Source organism: Ammospiza caudacuta, chromosome 7 (genome assembly GCF_027887145.1).
Source record: "Ammospiza caudacuta isolate bAmmCau1 chromosome 7, bAmmCau1.pri, whole genome shotgun sequence".
In the NCBI taxonomy this organism is placed as follows: Eukaryota; Metazoa; Chordata; class Aves; order Passeriformes; family Passerellidae; genus Ammospiza; species Ammospiza caudacuta.
Window position 1 is genome coordinate 3,384,988 of NC_080599.1, and position 16,769 is coordinate 3,401,756.

The 16,769-nt window shown below is 49.0% G+C and overlaps 1 pseudogene; it reads right to left on the reverse strand.

Moving 5' to 3' along the window:
- The window catches only part of LOC131560181 (zinc finger protein 420-like), a 202,338-nt pseudogene that overhangs the window by 101,525 nt on the left and 84,044 nt on the right, over positions 1-16,769 (reverse strand).

The following is a 16,769-nucleotide window of genomic DNA, read 5'->3' on the forward strand; positions in this document are numbered from 1 at the left end:
GCTGCCAGTGCCTCGGCAGCAGGAGTGACCGAACGCTTTTTCCCTCTCCCCACAGAACCACGAGTGCACGCCGGCAGCTGGGAAGGAGAAGCTTTCCCAGGGATCTCCAACCTGGATCTGCGGGTCTTCTTTCCCCGGAAAAAGTGAGCAATGCTCGCTCTCCAACCCCCGCCCCCCTGCCCCTCTACCCCAACCCCATGATTCAAATTCCAGTGTTCCTGTTTTCTGTTCCTCAACATCACCCCCATCCCCTCCAGGCTTGTGGCCAGAGGCAGCGCCTCTGGGAGCCAAATCCCCCACGCCGCTGGCGCACGTGAGGGGAGTCAGGCACCCCAAATCCCAGCGGGAAGCCCCTGACCAAACATGAATTAGCCTGTGAAAAATGTTGTGTCCCAGAAACACACTGAGTTTGAAAGTTTTCAGCTGGGAGGCACCAGCTGTTAGCAAATGAGCCGCGCCTCCCCTGAGGGACAGGTCAGCGTCCCCTTCTTCTCTCCCAGCTCCCACCACAGGGGTGTTATACATGAGAAGCTTGACTGGGCCAATATTCAAGCAGCAATCAATTCATTAATTAATATGGTAAAGCATGAGCAATACAGCGATGGGTACAGTGGGGGAAGTTTTCCCTCCAACTGCACACTGATAGTTGAGGCTTACAGGCATTTATAGGGGTACTCATCAGCTTTCTCGGAAGTTTCTATTCCCAAGTCTTCTATTCCTAATTCCATACCTATTGTGATTTAGTTTTTCTCAGGATGTATCCCAGAAAGGAATATCCCCAGATGCTGGTGGTTCGGTTTCTGAAAGAAGGAAGAAATCTCCCAGATGCTGTGGTCCAGATTCCAGATGTGGGTCCACCGCTTAATTGCAGAGACTATAAATCTCAAAACAGTGATGTCCAGCTCCCCTTGGTTGAAACTATTAATCCTTGAGTTGATGTTCATCTTCCTTTCTCAAGCTGCTTTTCACAGTTTTGTTAAAGTGTGAGATAAGCATGTTTCTTTTTATATATTCTAAAGCTATCGTTTCAAAGATCCTTACTACAAGCAATATTCTAAAATTATACTTCAAAAGGTTATTATTGCAAAACTCCTTAAGGCTTAGCTACACGCAGAAAGTTCCTGTCAAAAAGCAACATACTTAAAGCTTTAATTCAAATGCTCCTAAATCCTAAAACTTAAGACTTATCAAGGTTAATTGCGAACAAAAGATAGGTTCAAAGGCCTTCTTCCATGCTTTACTTTCCTCAATAATTATTAGAATTCATCTTTATAACTGTCCCATGGTCAGTTTCCACACATATTACAATCACAAATACAAACATTGCCTGTATGTACCTGACACGAAACACAGCTTTGTATTTCACAAGGGGGCACAGGGATGGCTCCTGTGAAAAGCTGCTGGAAGCCTCCATCATGTCTGGCACAGCCAATTCCTGGTGACTGCAAAGATGGACCTGCTGCTGGCAAAGGCTGGGCCAGTTACAAATGGTGTCAATGCCTCTGTGATAACAAATTGAAAAAGAAATAAAAATAGAGATTGTTGCACAATTTTATCTCCAGTCAGAGGAGAGCAGAGGGAGAACATGTGAAAAGAACAACTCTGCACACATCAAGGTCGGTGGAGATAGAGGGGCAAGAGGTGCTCCAGGCACTGCAGACCCAGGCACCCTGCAGCACAGCCATGGAGAGAGGGGCCCTGCTCCCAGGCTGGAGCAGCCTGTCCCTGCAGGAATGCACCCCCTGGAAGAGTGACCCATGCTGCAGCAGTTTGGGAAGGACTGTTGTCCCTGGCATGGACTCACACTGCAGCAGTTTGCAGAGGGCTGCTGCCCCTGAAATGGACTCACATGGGAGAAGCTCCTGCAGAACTGTCTCCCTTGGGAGGGACCCACGGTGCAGCAGGGGAACCACTCCTCTCCCTGAGCAGGGGCAGAAGCCATGGGTGATGAACTGACCATAACCCCCATTCCCTGTCTCCCTGCACTGCTGGGGTAGGAGGCAGAGCTGGAAGGAGGGAGGTGAGGGGCTTATTTTATTTCCCCTTTTCCTGCTCTGACTTTGTTAGTAATAAATGAATTTCACATCTCTAAGCTAAGCCTGTTTTTCCCAGGACAGTATTTGATGAGTGATCTCACCCAGTCCTTATCTCAACCCACGAACCATTTATTAAATTTTCTTTGTCCAGCTGCAGAGGGGAGTGAGTGAGCAGCCCACATGGATGCCTGGCATTTGGCCTGGGTCAGCCCACGACACCTTGGTACCACAGGGTCACAATGGACCCTTGGTTCTATGGGGTCTCATTGGTTCCATCAGGCCCTGCAGGGCCACTTCATTCAACAAGGCCCCAAAGTTTCACAGTGGTCTCCAGGATTCCATGGGACCCTGCAATGTCAAAATGGACCTTTGGATCCATGGGGGCCCACAGTGTCACAATGGGCTCTATTGGTTCTACAGCTTCACAATGGCCCCTTGGTTCCATGTGTCCTGCACTGTTCCATGAATCCTTAGTTCCATGGGGTCCTGTAGGGTCACAATGGTCTCCTTGGTTTCATGGTGCCACAGTTGCCATAATTTCCATGGTATCACAAATGCCTTTGGATCCCAAGAGGCCCCAGAGTTTGACAATGGCCCCTTGCTTGCATGACACCCTGTAGTGTCGCAATGGTGTCCATGATTCCATCAGGCCCTGCAGTGTCACCGTGGACAGTTGGTTCAATGACACTCCCTAACGTCACCACGGCCCCTTGGTTCCACAGAGCCCCACTGTGTCACTGTGGTCCCTTTGGTTCCAAGGCTCAGAAGTACCAGAATGACCCTTTGGTTCCATCAGGCCTTGAGGTTTCAAAATGGTCTCCATGGCTTCATGAGTACCCCCTGTGCCACAAGAGACTCTTGGTTCCCTGAAATTCTTCAGGGTCACAATGGGCCCTTGGTTCCATGAGGTTTGGTAGAGTCACAATTGACTCCTTGGTTCCATGAAGCCCTGCTGTGTCACAATGCCCATGGTTCCATGAATGTCCATGGTGTCACCACGGTCTCCTTGGACCCCCACTATCACCATGGTCTCCTTGGCACCATCCAGGCCTTGTAACAAGAGGCAGGGAGCCATTTTGTGCCTTAAATGAAAGGCTGCAGAACTCATGCTTGTGAGGCTGTGTCACTGATAAGAAACCAAAACCACCTGAATCTGAATGCCAAATATCATCTTAAGTACCTTCAATCTCAGCCTCAACAGAGGTAGAAAATACAGAGATTCCCCAGCAAATCAAAAACAGGGACCATATTTTGAATGCTGCATTCAAGTGCATTCAAATGCACTCGCTAATATGGGGAGGTGATGATCCTCTATTCCAAGAGTGAACTTAAGAAGGGCTGACTATTGAAGGAACTACAGAGAACCACAATATAAGAAAGGCAGGTGGCAAGGGTAATTCTGGGATACAGAGACCAGAAAGCAAGAGCAGATGAGCAGTGCAGTTGCCACCAAGAAGATCATGTTCACACGCTGTGGACAGCAACCCCATCAGGCCGTGCCACGATCCCCTGGTACAAGGGGGGTCACGATGGTTCATTTCACTGATCTCAGGGTGCAAAGACACACAGCAAGGGACTTTCAGTATTAACCAAAACAAATGCACCTTTTATTCAGTGTCCACAGCAGATGCAGCACAAGGATTAGAAAGGAGATAAAGGACAGAGAGACAGAGAAAAGGAGCGAGGGGATAGCTGCCAACAGAGAGATGAAATCCTTGTGGTCCATCCAATAGATCTGTCTGGTCACATCAGGGAGAGTCTCAAAGTCTTTGGTTAACTCAAGGCTCTTTTATAATCTACCGCCGGGAGGGGAGCAGGACGGCACATGGAGGGAAAAGTGGAGAATAAATCCATTGGGAACAGGTACAGACAGTTCAGTTCTGAACAGCACAAACCAGTGCCAGCAGTGAGCGGGGCCCGTTGTTTCAGGACTGGTTCCTATGGGAAACATCCCGCTTCCCATGGGAGACATCCTGCTCCAGTCAGGCCAGCACCCCTGGGTTACAATTTGAAGGGTCTCAGTCTCACTTCTTGGGGAGGGCTTCAATCTCCATCCTTAATGGTGGCTGTGAGGCAGATGAGGGATCTTTGGACCGTCTCTAACAGACTGACATCCCAAAACATAAAAAATAATTATGCATTTCCCCTTAAAAAAAAAAAACTGAATTGATAAAATTATAATTAGTTTTCTTATTTTAATAGTATAATTCTTTATTTGTAATACCAAATTTTATAATTAATATTATAAAGTCCCTACCTTTTTAACAAGCAAAAAATTTATTGGTCATTGTTTCTAAGTAACACAATTCCCTTCATTAATTAATTGAGCAGTGTGGCTATTGATTTTTCCTTCTTTATGCTAATCAGTCCTATTTTAAATCCTTTTGTCATCTTTTATATAATTTTAACAGACAGGGTAAAAGAGGCCACTTTGGGGTCCCTGGTGACATTTCTGGGGCACATTTGGGGTAGTTCTGGGTCTGACACCAGTTTTAAGACACAGAAAAACTAAGATTAGTATTAACACCCATGAGAGATATGCAAAAAGTCCCCATATTGAGTGGGGCAGAAGAGGAAGAACTCCTCAAAACAGGAGAGAAGAAAGATAATGAAGGGAAGTGGAGATTAGCAGATGGGAGGCAAATGTTGAATAAACCCTTTGCCAGGAAAATGCTAGAAGGCATACATGGAACAACACATTGGAGTACAGAAGCGCTAAGTGATCGGTTTCTGAGGGACTGGAGATGCAGAGGAATTTTCAGAATAGCTAAGCAAGTAACTGATCAGTGTGTGATAAGTCAACAAGTGAATAAGAAAATCATGAGGAAAACACCCAGAGGAGGGTGAGAACTGCCTTACAGCCCTTCCAAAACATCCAAGTAGACTTTACAGAGCTTCCTCAGGTACAACAGGGAAAGTTTTTGCCAGTGATAGTAGATCACGCGACTCATTGGGTGGTAGCCACTGTGAAAGCCAATGCCAGTGTTGTGAGGAAAACACTTCTAGAATCAATCATTCCCCAATATGGGATGGCAAACAGGATTGATTCAGACCGGGGAACTCATTTCATATCTACGATATTGCAGAAAGTTGTTCAGGCCTTGGAAGAAAATTAGGAATTACACACTCCACGGCATCCACAGAGCTCCGGTTGGGTTGGGAGAATGAATCAAACTCTTAAAAGAGCTCTAGTTAAGCTAATGACTGAAACGCAAATGTCATGAATAAAATGTCTCCCTTTGGCCTTATTAAGAATTAGATGCCAACCCCAGTCAGATCTGGGGGTGTCACCCTATGAAATGATGTTTTGGTTACCCTTCCAGACCTCACCCCAGAAGGTTGCCACCTATGAGGAAAGGGAAGCCAATGCCAAGAAATAAGTTATGTCTATAGCACAAACCTTAGAAGGGCTAAGGCATAAAGGGGCAATTCCTCAAACTACCACCCTGGATTTCAGAATCCATAATATTAATCCTGGGGATTGGGTGATAATTAATCCATGGAGAGATCAGCCTCTAACTCCTCAGTGGGAAGGTCCCTTTCAGGTACTGTTCACCACTGAATTGGCCGTGTGAACTGCAGAGTTGGGATGGACTCATGCCAACAGAGTCAAAGGCCCAGTAGAAGAACTCAAAGAATGGAGTATAACATCCAGGCTGGGTGAAACAAGATTGACTTTCAAGCAGAGACTGAAAGACAACCAGAAAAAAATACCAAGGCACCCAAAAAGTAGAGTTAAGCTTCCACCAAACAGCTCGAGAACTGTCTTCCTGTTTTAGTGGGTGAGAATTACCAGCATCTGTTGAGGAGAAGTACACAAAGGACTGTAAAACATAATGGGGCAGCATCCTTAAGAAGTAAGACAAGGACTAGAGGGCAAGATCAGGTTGGCCCCTTTGTTCACTACCAAGAAGGCTCCATAGCCCTGCTGTGGGTAGCAATCCCTAAGGCATGGTAAGGAAGGGACTAAAGGCCATACCGGACCTCTATCATTGCTCAGTTGCCTTTTAATTCAACAGGGACTGGAGGGCAGGACCGAATTGGCCTCTGTACTCACCCCTAAGATACACTGACTATGGCTAACAGCCACATAGGTACGGCAGATGGGAGTCAAAGCCATACTGGACCTCTGTGATGCCCTTTTGTCCATACCGAAGAAGTGTGTCTAAGAAAAAACTGAGATTTTTTCTCCTGTCCCACTGTCCTTGCCCACATCAACAGATGCTAGTATGACTCATTCAAGAGAGAGAGAAAGTTTTTACCTAATTGTTCAAGCAAAAGGACTTACAGAAAAAGAAAAGGGGAGCTTGTTATAGATGAGAAATTCTATGGTTGACTATCACAATTAAGGAGTGAATATTAAATATATGTTGAGAAAAGTTTTTTAGATGTATAGTTATCCTTCCCCTCCCCCTTGCATTGTTATCACAGGATGGCCTCAGTAGTTGGGGCATTTGGGAGGGTTGGCTTGTTACTATGGCAGCCCCTGACCTCCAATCAAGGTGTTAGACAGTGATCTCCACCCCTGGACAGTGAAGAAGGAGTCGATTGACAAGACTTTGGGAGGGGCAAGAGGTGTAAAAGACAGAACATCCATTTTGTAGATGAGCACACAGTGACTGAATCCTTTGCTCCTGGTGCTGTATTCTTTTCTTTATTCAGTCTTCTGCTGTATTTTGATATGGCCTTAAAAAACCATTTAAAATATTTGAAATTAAAAATTGTTTCTCACATGGGGTTGGGGAATGTAGGGCAAGATTGTCCACACTGGGTCAGCTCCAAGGTACAACTTCCCTGACCTGGCCAGACCAACTTAGGAGAGACCCTGGATCAATATCAATCACAGAATGCTACAATCACCTCTTGTATAGTAAGAACAGCAATAAAAGACACCCTTGAAGACAGGAATACATATTTCTTAGAAGCTGTTTAAAATAATTCTCCATAACTGTAAAAGGAATACTTCCTAAAGAACTGCTCCAGACCAGAGAGAAATCAAGGCAGAGCCATGGTTTGTCAGGACAGGCTTGATCCTAATGAGCCCCGTGGTGCATTTGGAGCTGAGCCCTTGAACATCAGGGCTTGAGAGGAGATTGCACAAACCTTTCCAGGAGTCAAAGTCAGAGAAAAACCCCAAAGTGTCTCAAAGCATGAATGGGTCTCATTGAGGTCCATCCCCAACACAGGCTCCTCATGGACTCATTGGAGGAGAGAATTGGAGGCCAGGATGGCAAAAAAAATCTCTGAGAAATTCAGTGTAGAAAGGAAAAATCCATACTACCTTAAAAACCTTGAGTATCTCAAAGCATTAATGAGCCCCACTGAGTGTCAGTACAAATCTCTCAAGGGACTGGTTAAAGCAGATAATTGGGGCCATGATTGTACGAACCTCTCACAGAGTCTGTATCAAAAGGGAAACACCAAGTACCTTAAAATAACTGAAGTACCTTGAAGTATTAATGAGCCCTGCTCAGTGTTGTTACTGACAAAGCCTCTCAAGGGACTAATTACAGCAGATAATTGGAGGCCAGGATTGCACAAACCTCTCAGAGACTCCAAGGCAAAAGCCAAACCCAAAGTCCTTTGAAAAGCCTGCAGTCCCTGCAGGGAGCATTCAGGAGCCCCCAGGCCATTGCTGAGCAAGGCTCCCCAGGGACTCCTTCCAGCAGAGCCTTGAGGCCACAGGGATGTGGCCTAGGGGGGGATGCTGAGGGCAGGACAAGGGGCTGACAGTGCCCAGCCTGGCTGGAGCTGTGCCAGGAGGCCCCAGGGCCTCAGCACAAGGTGTCTCCTCACAGCCCTTGGTGGCACAGACCCTGCTGCTGTGCCCCAGGGCTCCAAGACTTGGCTTCTCTTTGTCCCCACCTCTCATCACTGCCTCCAGTTTTCTGCTCTGCCTGGGGCCTGGGGACACTTTCTCAGGCGTGTCCTTCAGTGGGACCCATTAAAAGTCCAAGAAACTTCAGAGCTGGATTCTGACTTGGAGTTCTGGAGAAGTTTCTTCAGCTCCCTCTCAGGGACTGATGTTCAGGGCCTGAGCACAAAGCCCCAGAGGCTCATTAATGTCCTTGTGCTGTGTCTCTGCTGCTGAGCTGGGCTGGGCTCCTGGCACAGAGGCAGCTTCTGGTAAGCAAGAAGAGATTCAAAAGCACATTTCTCTTGATGAGCAGCTCTTGTGCCAGCCCAGCAGGGCTGGGGCACTGCCTGCAGCCACTCCGGGCACAGCACAGAGGCACAGAGAGCTTCAGTCAGTGAGGATTGGGAAGGTGCTGAGAAGTGCCTGGGGCAGAATCACTGCCAGCCCTTGGCACAGGAACCTCTGGCTGCAGGACAATGCAGCTGCATCTTCTGGAGCCATCTCCTCAAGCTGGAACATCCCAGTGCCTACAGACTCTGTGAGTACAACTCTGAATATTTCTGGTGTGGGGGAGGTGAAATGCTCTTGAAGGTCTGACATGCTGATGGTTTCTGATCAGTCATAGAATATTTCCAAGACAAGGACTTTGTAAAAAATGAGGTTATTTCCTAAGACATTGTATTCAGTTTCCTAATATTGGACAACGGCAGGGAGAGGGAGATAAATATTAAATATTTATTATTAATTATTTATTATTAATATTGACAAGTTCCTGAGACAATGCAAACTATACGTTTTAGTGATCAGTAGGAGATCTCTAATTTTCTTTCAGCCACTCTGCCCATGGACAGCACCAGCATCGCCTTTGCTTGACCCATCAGGCTCAGTCTGAGCTGTCCTTTCTCCAAGCTGCAAACAGAACCTGCTCCTAGCCAGTGCCCTGCAAAGAGGCAGGGTTCTGTCAGGCCAGGGAGAGTGCCCAGAGATTTGGGCTCTGTGAGTGCTGACAGGGAGAGATCAGGCACAGGGGAACACCTGCAGGAGGAAAATCTGCAGGAAGCAGAGAGAAGATCAGGGAATGAGAGAAAACAAAACCCAAAAATGCTGTGGCAGGGAGAGTTTAGAGATGTCCACAGGATCCTCTCAAGTGCAGCCCCTCTCTCTGAACAAGCCCCCTCCCTCCTGTGCCCCACTCAAGCCTCTGCCCTCAGGGCCGGGGCTCCAAGGCGTGCAGCCCCTCCTGTGCAGGCAGAGCTGCAGCAGAGCCGTGGGGAAGCTCTGCAGCCCTGGGCCCAGTTCCCTCTGTAGAGCACAGGGCTGGGAGCAGCTGCCTGGCCCTGGGGGCTCTGGAGGGGGCACAGCTGGCTCAGGGTGACGCTGTCCCCTGTGCCCAGCTCTGGGCAATGCTGTCAGTGCAGCCAGGGAAGGAGCTGCATCTCCCTTCATCCAATGCCATCACAAGGACACTTGGAAGTCCCTCTGAGATTTCAGTCCAAGCTTGGAGCTTCAATGCTCCAAGCAGGGTGCAAACCTGTCCTGTAACATCTCTGGGTTATAAGATTGATGGGGAAAGGCAGAGGTGTTCTGACACTGAAATGATGCTGGGTTGTTGAAATGAGCAATGTGAGTCCTTGTCTACAAATGTGGAGCTGGGCTGTGGTGCATCCATCTGCTCTCTGCAGTACCTGAGGAATTTTAAGGAAAACGTGGGAGTGTGAATATCCTCCATTTGAGAACAGTGAAAGCCCAAAAAAATTCCAAACAGAATGAAGTGACAGACTATCTCCCCCCCGTCTCCAGTTTCTCTGCTCTCCCTGAGTCCCTCAGAAATGCTGAGGGTTTCTGATATGCAGGAGCAGCAGCAGAGATATGTGGGAGCATATATAGAAAACCTCCTAAGTAAAAAAAAACTAAAGACACTGTCTGTGTATTACAGAGGAGGGTGTATGGGAATTGGCTTTGATTTTGGATACAGGGATCTTCTCTAACCCTTCACTATCCTTTTCTCCATGAACATGCCCCCATAGCCAGGCACAGCAAATGTCCAACAGCAGCTCCATCAGCCACTTCCTCCTGCTGGCATTGGCAGACACGCGGCAGCTGCAGCTCCTGCACTTCTGCCTCTTGCTGGGCATCTCCCTGGCTGCCCTCCTGGGCAACGGCCTCATCATCAGCACTGTAGCCTGCGGCCACCACCTGCACACGCCCATGTTCTTCTTCCTGCTCAACCTGGCCCTCGCTGACCTGGGCTCCATCTGCACCACTGTCCCCAAAGCCATGCAAAATTCCCTCTGGAACATCAGCACCATCTCCTACACTGGATGTGCTTCTCAGCTCTTTCTTTTTGTGTTCTTCATCTCAGCAGAGCTATTCCTCCTGACCATCATGTGCTACGACCGTTACGTGTCCATCTGCAAACCCCTGCACTACGGGACCCTCCTGGGCAGCAGAGCTTGTGCCCACATGGCAGCAGCTGCCTGGGCCAGTGCCTTTCTCAGTGCTGTGCTGCACACAGCCAATACATTTTCCCTGCCCCTGTGCCATGGCAATGCCCTGGGCCAGTTCTTCTGTGAAATCCCCCAGATCCTGAAGCTCTCCTGCTCAAATTCCTACCTCAGGGAACTTAAGGTTATTGTTTTTTCCATCTCTTTAGCACTTGGTTGTTTTGTGTTCATTGTTTTCTCCTATGTGCAGATCTTCAGGGCTGTGCTGAGGATTCCCTCAGAGCAGGGACGGCACAAAGCCTTTTCCACCTGCCTCCCTCACCTGGCTGTGGTCTCTCTGTTCATCAGCACTGCAGCATTTGCCTACCTGAAGCCCCCCTCCATGTCCTCCCCATCCCTGGATCTGGCCCTGTCAGTTCTGTACTTGGTGTTGCCTCCAGCCCTGAACCCCCTCATCTACAGCCTGAGGAACCAGGAGCTCAAGGCTGCAGTGTTGAGACTGATGACTGGATGGTTTTGGAAACATCAAACTTCTGGCCCATTTCTGCCAATCACTTGCAATAAAAGTCATTTTAGATACTTCCTGTTGGTTTCATTTTGGAGGTTCTTTTTCTTTGTTTTACTTTTTTAATCATGTCTGATATTGTTGGATTGGATGTGACCTACGCACACATGATTTGGGTCAAAAAAGAAAAGGTTTTTATATTGTGTGTTCTCTAGTTTATATGCTTTTAACAAAGCATCATCTTAAGTCATTAATTACATCACAATAACTTCTTATATTCATTGGAGTACAGCTATTAGTATCAATAAAATTGGCAAAAGTTTTACAGAATTTTAATAAGGCTCATATACAAATTTACGTATGCACCTAGTCTAGCTTACAAAAATTTACATGTATCTTTTATAATCTGTTCTCATGCGGATGCCTTGTTTTCTTCCTTGCTATGGATAGACTCTTAAATCATCAATTGTTATTTCATCTATTAATTCAGCTTTCCTTGTAAGCTAGCTGTCAAGCCCCACTATATTGTTCACAGAGAAATATCATTATTAAAGCCATTTCTCATTTTGTTTCTCTCCATCTTCCCTGTGGTCACAGACTATGTCAATGAGGGGCTGCACTCTCAGTGGCTATAAATGAACAAAGGGATCTCCCAGCAGAGTTTTCTGCAGAGATGCCCTTTTGTTGCCTTCTCTGGAGCTGCAGCAGCAATGGCTGTGTGCAGAGCTGGGGCCAGATCAGTGCTGGCACAGCAGCTGTACCCAGGAGCAGCAGCCACACTTGGTGTTTTCAGTGCTGCTGCCATGGCCCTGCCCCGCTGCCCTGGTGGCCCTGGTGTTGCTGCAGGGCCTGAGTGCTCTCAGGGCCAGGCACAGCCCTGGGGGTGGCAGTGCTGGGGCTGCAGCAGGGACAGGCCATGGGCACTGCTGTGGCAGCGCTGACGCCTCAGGCCAGGCCATGGGGGCTCCAGGCTCCTTGCCCAGGCTCTCTCAAGAACACGGCCAGGCCAATGCTCAGCACAGAAAGGCCCCCTGAGCAGCCCCAGACTGGCCATGTGCAGGCTGGGGGCAAACAGCATGGCTGGGGCTCTGCAAGGGCCATGGGGGAGATGGGAAGGAGCAGCAGAGCAGGGGCTGATCCATCCCCAGTGCGCTGTACAGCCCAGGGCAGCGTCCCAGAGCATCCTTATGGAGCTGCCAACAACATACCCCCTCAGCAGCTCTGGCCTCTCCCCCAGCTCACACAGGTGCCCCATCCTTGCAGGCACAGACACAGCAGCACTGGCTCAGCAGCCCCTGTTTGCATTGCACACAGCAGGCAGGAGCACCCCCATGCTGTTGCTGTGAGGACATGAACCTGAGGGAGCACAAATGCCATCAGCCCCTGGGGCCAGCAAGGGCTGGGGGACACCAGGGAAACCACTCAGCTTTGTCCTGGCCTCTGCACTCAGCCAGAAAGTTTGTTCCCATCAGCTGGGATTTTCCTGTCCCACTGCAGATGCTGTTGTTCAGAGCCAGGGCTGCCTGGCAGCCACCCCCAAACTGCCCTCCGGATTTCCTTTTCTTCCCTTTTGCTTTCTTTACTCTTCTGGTATAAATTTCTTCCTCCTGTTTGCCCAGCCTGGTTCCCTCCCCTGCAAACAGCCCATCCCTGTTTGCACTTTCTTCTCTGGCCCCACTCCCCATTGCGGTTCCTGACTTGGCACCATGGGAATATCCCTTGGGCAGCAGGACATCCTACAAGTGCTGCAGGAATTGTCTGCAGGCTCCTGCAGTGCCTGGTGCTGCGCCCTTGCCAGAGGCACCCCAGGCCAGGGGGCACATCTGGGCTGCTTTGTCTGGCTCTGGGGCTCCCTGTTCTGGGCAGTGAGGAGGAGCTGCAGAGGCTCTGCAGGACTGACAGGATGGGCTTTGGGGCTGGCAGGAGAAGCTGAGGGACCTGGGCTGCTGCAGCTTCTGAAGAGGAAGCTGTGGGCTCATCCTGCAACTGCTGCAAGGGTGGTTCCAGAGAATTCCAGAATCAGCAATGCTGGAAAAGGCTTTGGAGATCAAGTCCTACCTGTGCCCTGATACTGGCTTTTCTCTCCTTAGCCTCCTCCAGGATAAACAGCCCCAGCTCCCTCAGCTGCTCCTCATAGCACTTGTGCTCCAGACCCCTCCCCAGCCTTGTTGCCGTTCTCTGGACATGCTCCAGCCCCTCCATGTGCTTCCTAAATCAGGGGGCCTAGAAGTGGACACTGCACTCGAGGTGCTGCTCAACCATTGCCCAGCACAGAGGAAGAATCACTGCCCTCGTCCTGCTGGCCACACCATTCCTGATCCACAGGAGTGCCAGGGGTTGGAGGGAAATGGTGGGTAGGGGGGACAAAAGGATATTGTTTGTCAGCCTGTTGGAGAGCCTTGATTTTCATATCTGTTCAGACTGAATTTGAAGGTGCTGGGGGTCAATATCAATTGGACTTTGCTGATATCAATTTATAAACGGGAAAAGAAAGCAGTACAAAACAGTTCTGTCTGTATTGAGTTTGTGAGGGTCCCCAGGACGAGGTGAGAGATGAGAATCTGACTTCATGTTCTCAGAAGGCTGATATTATGTTATGTTATGTTATGTTATGTTATGTTATGTTATGTTATGTTATGTTATGTTATGCTATGTTATGTTATATTATGTTATGTAAGTCATGTCATGTCATGTCATGTCATGTCATATTACATAACATTACATTACCGAATGCTATACTAAAACCATACTAAAAGATAAGACAGGATACAGCCAGAAGGCTTAACAAGAATGATAATTAAAAACTCATGACTGACTCCTCAGAGGCCACCACACCTGATGGTGATTGGTCATTAAGTAGAAACAATTCACAGGAAACCAATCAAACATGCACCTGTTGGTTAACAACATCCAGACCACATTCCAAAGCAGCAAACACAGCAGAAGCAATCTGATAATTATTATTTTCATTCTTTTCTGAGGCTTCTTAGCTTCCCAGGAGAAGAAATCCTGGCAAAAATATTTTTCAGAAAATATGACAGTGGAAAGTCTGCCTTGTTTTCAAAATAGTATATTAAATTTGAATACAATTGAAATATTTCTAAATAACCACAGAAGAATTGAACATTTAAAATATTCCCTGGGCCTTTTCTTGTTCGGGTGTTTTGAACAGATGTTTATCAGCCTTGGTCACTGGATTCCTGAACTGAAGAGCTCAAGAAAGAAGAGGTCTCTGGAGGAGTAAAATTCATTAGCAACCTCCAAGTGGCTGAGGATCCGTCCCCATCAGAGCAGCAATGAACAGAAATGGGCACAGCTTTGTGGCTGCCCCAGCTTTGGCATGAGCCCTGGGCATGGAGCAGGAGCAGCTCTTGAGGGCCCCAAGGCGGCAGCTCTTATGCTGCCCTGAGCAGATGGGATGGCATCAGGGGCTGCAGAGCTCTCAGCACCTCAGCCCGAGGGGAGCAGGGCAGCCAGGGAGCCTCCTTTGGCCTTGGCCAGGCACCTTCCCCCATGGCTGGGGCTGAGTCCTGTGGCAGCTGCAGCTGCTGCTGTGCCCTTGCCAGGGACTGAGGCTGTGGGGCAGTGCCCAGAGCAGCCTGGTCTGAGCAGAGCTGTGGGGCCAGAGCTGGCTGGCCTGGGCTGGGGAGAGGCCCTTGGTGCTGCCCAGACCTCAGGGCAGCTGGCAGAGCTTGCAGGGAGCTGGGCTGGGCTCAGAGAGCTGGCCCAGAAACCGTCAGTGTCCATCTCAGCCTGGCTGAGCGTGCAGGGGCAGGACTCAGGCCCGGCCTTGTGGGGCAGGGCCAGCGCCTGTGCAAGGAATTGCAAACAGGCAAGTGGCCCAGAGAGGAGGCTGCTCTGTGCCCTTGATGGCATGGACAGAGCAGGGAGGGGGCCCAAGACATTTGTCAGTGCCAGTGTCTGTGCCCAGCCCTTGGCAGCCCTGGCTGCTGAGCCCAGCTTTGGCCTGGGCTGAGTTTGGCTGTGGCCCAGCTCCATCCTCCTGTGGGGCTCAGGGCCTGTTCCCGGCCATGGCCAGCCCTGGCTGCCTCTCTGCTGGCCCAGAGGCTGGCAGAGCCCGGGCAGGGCTGTCTGTGCAGCCCCAAAGGTGCCACAGGCCCTGCAGGAGCTGGCAGAGGCTGCCCAGCAGGGAGGCCATGGGGCACAGAGCCCCAAGGCTGCTGTGGGCACCATGGCACAGGGGCCGTTCCCAGCCGCAATGCTCCTGGCCTGGGCCTGCACAGGGGCTGGGCCACCATGGCTGGGCCAGCACAGGGCCACAAAGGGGTCACGCAGCCGCTGCTGGGGCTGACAGCAAGGCCAGGCACACACAGGGATTTGCTGAGCATGGCTAGCACTGGCTAGGCCTGACTGTGCCAAAGGCAGAGCTCAGCTGCCCTTGGGGCTGCAGGTACACTCCAGAGCCCAAAGAGCCTCCGTGGCTGTGCTGGAGACCAAGGCTGCAGGAGGGAAATGCAGGGATGCTGCGGGATGGGGAGGGCATTGAATTCCAGCACACTCCTCAGATCTCTGATGATCCCGGCACCATGCTGGGCCCTGTTTCAGACTGGAGCAGAGCAGATGTTGATGGGACAGGAGCCCTGCAGGGCTGTCAGGGACCTGCAGCTTGCAAAGTGCTCTGCTCTCCCTCAGGTGCTCTCATAGAGATCCAATCCCAGCTGGGTACTTCAGGGCACAAGTGGCACTGCCTGTTCATGGGCACACAGCTGATGTCTGCCTGAAGAGGGGCACAGCTGTTAATCCCTGTTTCTATCATAATATACAAGCAAATCTTTATTTTCTCTGTCATTTGAGTACTTTTAAGAATGGCAGTTTTCCCACCAGGAAAGGGGATTTCTTGGAAGTGTGCTGATGGCATGAGAAGAAATACTGATCTTCCCATTGTTTTGCGGAGAAAAGAAGAAGCCTCACAACTTCGTAAAAGTTGTAAAGCCCGGTATGCTTTATTTACGATGCGTGCCTGACGCAAGTCCCCCAACAAGGCATGCGTACCTCTGAAGACCTCGGGTCTTCTTTTATCCCCCTTCCAAATGCATATGCATACAGTTTCACAATAAGTTCATACATATTCATTCCGTGTGACATTTAGCACCAGTTCTTCTTTATCAAAGGAATTTCTAAGTCGGGGGCAAATCGACCTTGTGGTCTTTTCTGTTTTTCTTTCTCTGTCTCCTTGCTGTCTCGGCATGCGAGGTTTTCCTTCAGCTTTGGCCTCACAGACTTTTCACCTCTCTTAGACACTTCACCTAATTCAGAATGGATCTTTACTCTGTCTCATTCCCCCCTTTCCTAGGAAATAAGTAAATTCTTTTACTTAATGAAAACCTTCACAACAGTAAGTGTCTTTTAGTGCTTCACCATGTGCTTTTGACAAAGATGTTAGTACAGCTATTCATTGTAGCATACAGCAGAACAAACAGTTCTCAAGCATACCCCCTTTTCCAGTATATACGAGCACAGTTTTCTGGTCAGTGACTGGATGAATTTCGAAGCGACAAATACTCTGCTCAGTGTCCAAACACACATCCTGAGCGTTAATAGTATTGCTTTCACAAATGAATCCCATCTGTTCTCTAGCAGTGCAGGATTCTAAGTTTCATGGTTTAATCCTAGAGCAACGATGGGATGGATAACATAAACAGTGGCATTATGTATGATAAGCACAAAGGCAGTTGCCACATTAGAAACAGGATCATAGGTGAAATTCACCATAGTCCACCAGGTTTGAAACTTCCTTTCAACATCAATTGCATTATCCCACACAATTTCTTGAATTTTAGCTGGAAAATTACCTTCACCCCTTTCCCATATGATCAGAGCTGCTGTTGCTTGTATCCATAACTGTGCTAGTATACAACTGAAAGCTAAAGACACATTATCTTGTACTATATTAAGTGTTTCTACTA